General features: G+C 43.8%; 1 protein-coding gene across 1 annotated transcript in view; it reads left to right on the top strand.

Annotated features, from left to right (window-relative positions):
• Window positions 1-7,614: 7,614 nt before the first annotated feature.
• The window catches only part of gnb1l (guanine nucleotide binding protein (G protein), beta polypeptide 1-like), a 45,057-nt gene continuing 42,006 nt past the window's right edge, over window positions 7,615-10,665 (top strand). The window contains exon 1 of the mRNA XM_079516209.1: window positions 7,615-7,693. The gene's annotated coding sequence lies outside the window, so the exon portion shown is untranslated. The remainder of the gene's footprint in view (window positions 7,694-10,665) is intronic.

Genomic DNA, 10,665 nt, shown 5'->3' with positions numbered 1-10,665 from the left:
ACTGTAGGCGAGAGGAGGAAGACATTGTGTGTGCGTGTGTGTGTGTTTGTGGGGGGGTGTATGTATGCCGATGTGGGGTAGAAAAAATACCTTGTGCAAACATTTGTGAAAAAATGACATTCGGGACAGAAAAGAAGGCTGGACCATGGCAGAGGATTATCTAGCAAGAAATGAATAGTGTTGTGTTGTAACTACCAGATACCTGGATCAGTGCTGTCAGCCCTGAGATGCCTGCAGGGCCAGAGGCAGGGTGACTCGGAGCAGGGGTGTGTGTGGATCCCTAGCTGCCTATGTATAGCTTTGTGCTTGTGTGTGCTTGGGAGTAAATGCGTCAGTTCATTTCTGTCTATGTGGGGGTGAATAGGGGGGCTGATCTGTCGCATTCTGCACCGTCTGCCCTGGTGTGGCCTCCCAAGTTCAAGGCAGTCAGCTCAAAGATGGACCCCACCCACCCCACCAATCTCAGGGATATATTGGTGCCTCAACCAGTTTGTACACTTAGTTACCACATCTACATCAATAGACCTTGTCCCAATGTCATGACTTTGAATCCAGCCAATACATGATGTCCTTCCACCTCTCTGCCCTTCCTTTTCTATATTTCTCATCTCTATGGTCTTATGAAGCAGATGTGAATTGGGAACTTTCAGTGCCACTTTAGTACCTTACAAGTTTATGCTGTTAAACATTCTTGGAAATGACTCATTATCTTCAAGGTTATTGGAGCCTTTGCGGTCCTCCCCAAGGCCAAGGTTACTGTCACTTCCTACAGTTTCATTTTTTTTAATCAGTGTTTGTGTCTGCCATCGGACACACTCCCTTGTCTGGAATCTCAAGGTTGTCTCTCCCTCTGTCTCTATTCTTTCACCCACAGAACAAATCTGCACTGCATATTTGAACTACCAGGGGGACTAGTGTCAGTGCTATGGTGTTTTGCTGCAGCTGTCTGTCACCTATAGAATATTTCAATCAGCAAGGTTCCTCCTTGCCTCAACTCTCACCAGACCCACAGACACCGAGCTACGGTGTGGGAGAGTGTGGCCTTGCCTCTGTCTGAGGCAAAGGAAAAACTCATTTGACAGTACACAATATTGGGGGGTTGTGTTGGTAGCCCGAGCAGAGGTGAGGGCTTGTGAAATGAGTTTATCTGGTCCCAGATAAGAGCAGATAGCCTCGGGAATGGTTTAAATTTGGTACACATGGCTCCTGCACTGGAAGTAGCCCTTTATCTTTAGGAGGATGTGGGAATTTGGAAACTATCTCAATGTAAGGGCACTGCACTGTGGTCGGGGGTTGCGCAGGCCCAGACCGGTTCAGCACCAACCACAGCCTGACGTAGGCATCCAGCACCCGTGGCCAACAGCAATAAGAGTGTGCGACAGTGTCAGAGTTTGTGGTTACCATACCCAGACGTCAATAAGAGAGGAATTATGATGGAGACCTCAACTTCTAAATCATCTATAGTCGAGCATGGCCACACAGGAAGCTTCCTTATCATGTCTGGATGCTGTGCAGAGATTTATGGAGCCGTTTAGTTTTTTCTCTCACCTGATGGCACACAACTCTGTGTGTGTGTGTGTGTGTGTGTGTGTGTGTGTGTGTGTGTGTGTGTGTGTGTGTGTGTGTGTGTGTGTGTGTGTGTGTGTGTGTGTGTGTGTGTGTGTGTGTGTGTGTGTGTGTGTGTGTGTGTGTGTGTGTGTGTGTGTGTGTGTGTGTGTGTGTGTGTGTGCGCGCGCGCGCACCAACATTGATTAGGACTAACAGTCTGCATCCTACAATAACACCTACGTACAGTACACTGGTGTTTGGGGTTAAACAATACATGACTGGCACAATATTTAGAGTTGCAGAGATTATTATGATTATCCCATAGGCATAGACACTTCCCCCATGACTAGCAGCCCTCAGTTGATGGTGTTTCCCATCATAATTGAAAAGGATAATGTAAAGTAATTAGATATCAGTGCATTTCATTGCATTTAAAGTGCAATTATGCCAAAATGTGGTGCTCCCTAAAGATATATGGATGGATAGAGATGCACACACATACACATACTCATAGCTATGAATATTGAAAACTAAAGTAGTTATCAGGAAGATCAACTAAATGATGACAAAGTACTACTTCACCAGGCGAGGAAGAGAAAGATGTCAAGATGTTTCCCCCAAATGTGTCCTCTGGGGATCCAGTCTTATCAACCACTGTCAGATAATCATTCATTCAAGCTTTTTTCTTACTCCCAGCCATGGCACTGCTCCCATTTTCACAGTCATACTCATGTGTAGAGAACCCACTGTCCGACCAAAGCACTTCCGTTCAAATCCCAAAATGAGTTGCAGAAATGGACTTTTAAGCATTACTCACATACACATTTGGGTCAGTTTCAACATTCCTCAGAGTTAAATGAACACTGGAGTTTTTAGAGATGAATGTGTTAGATGTCATGCTAGGCTAATCTGCCTAGCATGTACTCTGGCAGCCCTCCATTCATTTCTTGTTGACTTTTGTCTCTCCTATTTCGTCAAGCACGTCTGCATGGCGGTGGGACCACATATAATACATACACACATATAAACAGTAACACATATGCAGTGAGGGGGCATTTTGCTGCTGCTCACAATGCTGTTAGGGCTAGAATTAGGGTTTGGGGTATGTTAGGCATGTAGTGGTTATGGTTTGGGGAAAGAAGGTATAGTGGAAATCAATGGAGGATCCTCACGAGTGAAACCTGAGTGTGTGTTTGTGTTAGTGTTGCTTCTTGGACTCATGGGTTTACTTCTGCGCTTTCCATTGTTTATTTGTCACTGATCTGATGAGAGACAGCTGGCCTGTGTGATGTTTTGTCTGTGACCGGAGTGTGTGTGTGTGTGTGTGTGTGTGGGGGTTATACTTGCTGCCTTACTGTGCACATATGCATCTATGTGTACATGCGTTGGTGTGCTTGTGCACTGTGTGTAGGCCAAGCATGCTGACTTCAGTTAATCTTTATTTGTATGTGCGTGCGTTATGTGTTTACATGTACTACATGGGCGTGTCTGTGCATAGGTTTGCGTGTGTACTTAGGTGTGTGCACATGCACACACGTCTGTATTGTTCCACAGTGCTCTGCAATAAAGACATAAACAAAAATAAAACTGTTGTTGAACTGAAGTAGAGTGAGTTTCTAAATCTATGCCTCTGCTCTACGTTTCCAAAACAAGTCGGCCATTTTAGGGTGACAGTTCTATAATAGGGATGTCACTGTCAGAGCCAAAATATGGGCCACTCACACACACAGACCCATGTGTATATATAAGTGGACCAGTAATTAGACTGTGTAATGTAACCCTTGGCCTGGTGTTGTACTGTATGACAAATGAGGCAGTGGCAGTGAGCACATAGTGGTCATTATGAGGAGGCGTGGACCGAAGGGGGAACATCCTGTTGTGTCTAAGCCGGCTGACCTGTGCTGAGTTTCTACAAAGCATCTTGATGCAATGATCCAGTTTTATCATTGCTTTATTCACTTACATTGGAACACTTAGGGTAGTTTTGAGAAACCCCAGTTCAGGGTAGGAGAAACCTGAATGAATATGTGCCGGGCCAAACTTTGCTTGTGAGTGTTAGATTGGATAGTTATTTGGACATATGATCCATTGTTCGTTGTTACAAGAGAGAAGATGGGTTTTAGAAACCAAACCTAATTATCTCTAAACAAGCTGGTTCTGAATGTACTGGTTTTGTTTTTTCTTTAAAAATAAAATACATCTGTCTCCAGTCCTGAATGGCTTTCATGCAACTGATGGTGCATGGTCACTGTCCACAGGCACATGTTTAACATTTTAACATAAATCCTCACCAGGACTATGTGACAATAAGAGGGTCTCTTTTTGTCTTTGTCTTTGTTTAGTCTTAGGTGAGCAAGTGATCAGTGATCATAAATCTAGCTTCTTAAAACAATTTAAAAACAAACCATCTAATATTAAACTCTTTCACCCCATCTTGTCTCCGTGAAAGTGACCATGAGAATGTGCAGAAGGGGCTATACCTTTGCATAATTGTAGAGAGCAAGATGATAAGACCATTAACTTCAGACCATGGGTGACTCCTCTTCTCTCCACTGTTCCAAGGGGAGGATGAGCTTACGGGTACTGATAGTGGCTTTCTGTATCCGCTCTCTCCTCCGCCTGCCCGGTACAAGGCTCGTTCCCTCGCCTGGGTTTGCAGTCATGCCGATCAGTCCTCACCTTTGCTGAGATCTCTCCATTCACACCCTGACTGTGCCCCTTGCTTCGCCTCAGGCGCCCAAGGAAAATAGGAGCGGGCGATGGAAAAAAAAACCCCCTCTGGATCACATTTTTTTAATGATATCTGTATATCCAACACAAACTCCCACGTATTCTCTTGCTCTCTCCCAGCCCTGTCTCTCAGGTTTTCTCACACTCCCTCACTCTTTTTGTCTTGTTAGCTCTCTCTCTCTCTCTCTCTCAGATTGATTGAGTATTTTATTAGACACAAATGTAAACGGCATAGTGGTATAGTAAGACATTTTGACATTTAGATTGTGTATCACAAATATGTCCTGGGGACTTGTTTCCATTGTGGCTCTCTCTCTCTCTCTCTCTCTCTCTCTCTCTCTCCCTTCCTCCCCCAACACACACACACACACACACACACACACACACACACACACACTTTGTTCTATTCCTTTCTCTTTCTTTCCTTCAATTGCCCCCCTCTCTTGATACAGTAGCTGAGTGTAATAAGGCTCATCCAACCCCAACACCTGCTATTACCACAACCCCAGGGGTTCTTTATTTCACATTAATGTTTCCAGGGCAAGTTGAGCATGAGCATGCATGTTCCTCTTCTGCAATATATTATATTATTGTATACGCTTTCACAGTAAACACTCACACCTGGGGGAGATTCCCAGTAGTAGGAGTACAGTCAGTATGCTCAGCAGTAAAACTGCAGGTGGAGAGAAATGCTATGCTCAAGGGTACCCCAATAATATTAATATTAATTGGCCCAGGAAGTATAGAAGGCACTGGCTCTTATTGTCTCCACCAGGCCGAAGGCATGGGGAGAGAGTATGTTTTGCACTCCGTCCGTGTGTCCGTGTGTGTGTGTGTGTGTCTGTCCGTCCTTCCGTCTGTGAACAGCTAATCTCCGGCACCGTTAACCCGGTCGATGCCACATTTTGCACACACACACAACGATGAACCTCTGCCCCACAATTTCCAGAACGGCCTGTTATAGCGCCACCAGGAGGCCGCTTTCATTTTGAATCGCCACAACTACTCAATGCAGTGTTCGATTGTGGTGAAACTGTGCATGCATATTCCCACTAGGCTTTGGAAGAAATGCCACTTGACAGTTTTCAAATCAGCCTCATGGTAGCGCTACAACAGGCCAAGCCGCGTCTCTCACACACTACTCAATGCAGTGTTCGATTGTGGTGAAACTGTGCATGCATATTCCCACTAGGCTTTGGAAGAAATGCCACTTGACAGTTTTCAAATCAGCCTCATGGTAGCGCTACAACAGGCCAAGCCGCGTCTCTCACACACACACACACACACACACACACACACACACACACACACACACACGTTTATATTGCTCCTAAACATTTTGCCAAACATCACACACACACTCATATACTCCTGGTGACCTGTGCCCAGAAGGGCACTTTTTCTAGTTTCATCTTTTATCAAATCAAACTGAAGTTGTGCTATATGGTCATCATCGGATCAGATGTATTCACTACATTATGGTGAATCCTTGTACTCTACTGTGTAGGCCTACTTACTCTGCTCAGACAGTGAGCATCAGGAGGTGGCATTCTATTCCTATCACTCTGTGGTCTGGCTTGCCCAGAGAGGACTGCTCACTGCAGTACTGGGGCCACCCCACCGTCCAGCAGACCCACAGCCTATTCTAATTTGGTGATGAGCTGTAAAATGACCCGGCTGGCCCCTTGCGGCCAGGCTGCGATGGCGAGAGTGGGATTCCGCAGGGATTTCCTTACCAACCGGCAACCGCTCTCTCTCTTTCTCTGTCATTCGCTCACAACCCCTCAGACCCACAAACACATTCTTTGCCCCTTCAACCTTCACCCCACAGGGATCGCACGCCAAGTCTCAAGTGCACCCTGGCATTGTCCTGCAACCCCTGGGTAAGGTGAGACATGAGGAATTATTGATGACAGTGCTAGGCATCAGGCATGGCACCTGACTGGGCCCCGGTCAGCAGACACCTTCTCCAGCCTCCTGCTGAGGGGTCACCATCCTGCCACCCCATTAGCACTAATTGGCTTAAGTCACTTTAGGTGCCCCACCACTAGCTTCTGCCCTTTTCATATGTGTCATCAGGTGCTTATGTGTCCCAGCCATTTCAATAACCAATTAGATATATTGGTGATCGTCGTTTTGGTCCATGTTGAGAAATACAGTATAACTCACTTAGCATAATTTGGAAGTATGGTGAGCCAGGTGAGTGGAGGTTGAGAATGTGTTGAATGTGATCTGTCAGTTGGGTTTGGCGTCAAGGGCAGGTCTTTAGATATTATGACAGGGTCAAGTTCATGGACAAATTACAACATTAATAGGGCAATACAATTATGTCCTGAGTCCTGACTTCATGGAAAACACAATTGTTCTTAGGGTCTGAGTGAATTAAATTTGCCTACCAATATCATCCTCTACACTCCTCTACTGGTGTCTCAGAGAAATTCTGTTACATACATAACAGATGCACACCAGATTCAGACCCAAAACATCATGGTTACATGGAAGTCACTTCAACCCACTGATCCACTGACCACCACCCCATGAGCTTAATATTCTTTATTGTTTCATTTAGGACTCTAGGGGAGGTGGATTGCTGGTTGTAGCCATGAGCCAGGCTAATCCCTGGGCCCTGGCCACAGAAGCGGTTTAAAACACTCTGGTTTCAGCTAATCTTGCCTGCTTAGACCCAGCCGAGCTTGAAACCCGCTTCTTCCATGATAGGTATGGCCAAATAAAAGGTCTCTCCCAGCACTCTCCATGAAAGGAGTCTGTGTGCTCTGTGGATTAGTCTACTCGTGTTTTTTTCTTTGCCTCCCTTCCCTCTCCCCTTCTCTTTCTCAATTAGACTGAAAATGATGAAAAAATAAAGACTCCCCTGTTTGCTGCAGTAGCACAAGGATCTGCGTGTTCCATACTAATCTCTGCGTCCTTATAAATTTGGAGGTATTCTGAAAATATGTGGACCAGTGTTTGTTTGCAGATGGTCTTATAGGGCCCATATTGTAATGCTTTCTGCTCCAACCGCATTATCACATATATATAATATATATATGCCTTATGCTTATGGCATTCCTCAAAGTTTTTGATGCATCCCTCAAAAAACTTTAACACAGGTGGGTTTTTTTTTTTTAAGAAGGCATGTCTTTAAAATACTTTTACTTATCCACTATACTCAAGTGCAAGTAAAATAATATTGTTTGCAAAGAAAAAAATATATTGTATTCTATTAATAACGTGTTACTTTAAACAGTTAAATTGGGGAGGTAGATTGGATCATAGATATATATTTATGGATTGGATATATAATGCCTCGCTTATGTGAACAGGCACATGTATGGACAGCTTTACTGAAAATAGGGGTCCTTCAAGTTCAATATGGCGCATGTTTTGGTTCTTCACAGCCGCGGCGCGTTGACAGGTAGCAATTGGCTATTATTATGTCACCGTTACTGCTAAATGTTATTTTGTGAGTTTCTGCAAAAAATAATTAATCAACTGTTGTGTTTTGCCTGTTCTTGCTCAATATTTGTGTTAGAGAAATAGGGAATGGTGCTGTGTTTTTCCCTTGCTAAAACTTGCCTGGCTGTTTACCAGACTGCTGTTTGTTGACTTGTTTTACGTTTGTCTTACTCTTGTGTCTCTACATAAGATAGGCTAAACGGCGCAGTTTTGTTTTAAATCAGTGAATGCAGGACTGCTCTTTGACAATGTACGAGACGAGAGTGACGAGGAATGATAGAGAATGTAACAGCAGCAGGACTTACTTGCTACTACACTGTAGCTACAGTGTTCACTGATCATGCTGCCTTGATGCAACGTTGTTCTGTGTGTCTGTGTAATCCTCGTTTCAGTTTACGTTAGGCTTTTATTCAAGTTCATTTTGTGACAATAAGGCTTCGCTTTCAAAGATAAACATTTGCGACGAATCACAAAGTGAGGAAAGGGAAAGTGTGTGTGTGTGTGTGTGTGTGTGTGTGTGTGTGTGTGTGTGTGTGTGTGTGTGACTGACTGAGACCGTGTGTTTGCATACAGTACATGTGCGCGTGCCCTTTGTGTAGCCAATTACCACCATTACAGCATTGCAATTTTTTTTTTCAATTCTAAAATCATAAAATTGGCTATACCCTTTCACATTATTAGATGAATTATTACAACTTTTAAACTACCCTTTGTAATCGCATAAACATCCAATAGTGATAGGAGAGCATATAGTTGTATTTTTGTTTTTAAAGGGAGCTACTGAATAACTGAATTCTAAAATGCACAATTGTACAATATTTGTATGTTTTCAAGAATTCTCAGAATGTACAATAAAACATTAATTTAAAATGCCCATTTGATATTTCCACGGACTATAGTATAATTGTACCATTAACATGTCATATTGTGACATGATTCCTGAATCTGGATGTGACTATTGCTGCGTTCACACTGGCAGATGCAAAAGATACAAAGCTACACAGTGTATTCATAGCTTTGTAGCTTAATAGGGGATTCACACTGAGTCCGATTTATTGTCTCCACCAGGCCGAAGGCATGGGGAGAGAGTATGTTTTGCACTCCGTCCGTGTGTCCGTCCTTGTGTGTGTGTGTGTGTCCGTCCGTCTGTTACCAGCTAATCTCCGGCACCGTTAACCCGGTCGATGCCAAACTTTGCACACACACTCCCTGGATGCCAACGATGAACCTCTGCCCCACATTTTCCAGAACGGCCTGTTATAGCGCCACCATGAGGCAGCTTTTCACATGTTTTACCTAAAACTGCACCGATCTGCGTGAAACGTTGCATGCGCACTCCCTAGAGGCCAAGGACAAATCTTTGACCTGCATTTTCCGCATCTGCCTTTTATAGCGCCACCAGGAGGCCGACTTTTGTAAAACACATTTTTTGATATTACTCCACCAGATTCTGTCCAAAAATCTCACAAATCGTTACACAGTATCTCTATGGTCATGTGCTCAAGTCGGATCTGTCCGATATTTCATATTCCATCCTAATTGGCTATAATTGGCTTTCACAGTTTGCAAGATTGCCCCGTTTTGAACAAAAGCCTCAAATCATGAACGCAGCATGCAATTTACGTGAAATCTTTCACACATTTTCTTACTAGGCTGAGGAACCCTTTTCACATTGGCCTGTTATAGCGCCACCAACAGGTTGATTTTTGCAAAACACATTTTTGGAACAAAATGCCTCAAATCATCCAATTGCCATTAAAGGCGTATGAAGAAATGGCGCCCTTTTCACATTGGCCTATTATAGTGCCACCAGGCACTCTGCATTTCCTCAACAAAATGAAGAAAATTGTTGCAAAAAACTAACAAACAAAAAAACATGTTTATATTACTCCTAAACATTTTGCCAAACATCTCGCACAGTCCTATCCTCCTGGTGGAGACCTGTGCCCAGAAGGGCACTTTTTCTAGTTCGAACTGTTCCCGTATACGGTTGCCTGGTCCCTGCTGCTGGCCATGATTCACATTGGCCTTCATTCTTTCGCACCCGAGTACACGACTACATTCAACTGTATATAATGCTTTCACATGATTGCAGCGATATGTATCAGCTGCGTCATGTTTCAGGGCTAGCTGAGGGGCTACAGTACAGTATGTTCTATGGCAGCTCAAACAAAAATAGTCATAACTCCCTCAAATCTTGACGGATTTACAAACAGGTTGGTTTATTACAAACATTGTCAACGTGGCTATGATTCAGGACGCTTATCTGCTTAATGTTTTTTATATTAATGTCGTATAAAAGCATATAAGTATTATACCAAACCAAACCGTTTGAAAATCGGTTGACAATTGAGCAAGTTATGGTTATTTAAAAAGTACATGCCCCATAGACACAATGTTATGCTGCCCCTCGGTAAGATGGCCGCCACATAGCAACGTCGCTCTCCATTGGCCAGAGTGCGGGTGAGCCATCTAGCCTTTCTTATATACATCTATGATTCACACACTACCACAACATCTGCCAAGTGGTCCCGAGTGGCATCCGGGACCATAGTGTGACTGTGAATCCCCCTAATCAACTTTTTTGAGGGGCACTAGCCCTTCCTACGTCCAGCTTTTAGTGTATATTCACAAACGTTGTCTTAAACAAAAATTAAATTCCCATTGACAATGAATGGAACATTTTACGTCATAGTATCTGAGCAAAGTTTCATAATGTCTATTTTACATCATGAATCTGATGTACGTATTGTTCCATGATAAGAGTGCCCCTCACTTCACACGGGTGTGTAGCTGTTGTAGCTTTTTCAGCAGCTACAAACATCAGATGTATCAGATTAGCTGGCTTCCATTGAAAATGAACGGTAGACTGTATCTTTGCATCTGCCCTGTGAACGGTAGACTGTATAGACCCTCCTACATCCAGCTTTT

The sequence above is a fragment of the Electrona antarctica genome (genome assembly GCF_951216825.1).
Source record: "Electrona antarctica genome assembly, chromosome: 12".
NCBI lineage: Eukaryota > Metazoa > Chordata > Actinopteri > Myctophiformes > Myctophidae > Electrona > Electrona antarctica.
Note: the sequence above shows the minus strand (reverse complement) of the source record. Positions and strands in the feature narration are given on the sequence as shown.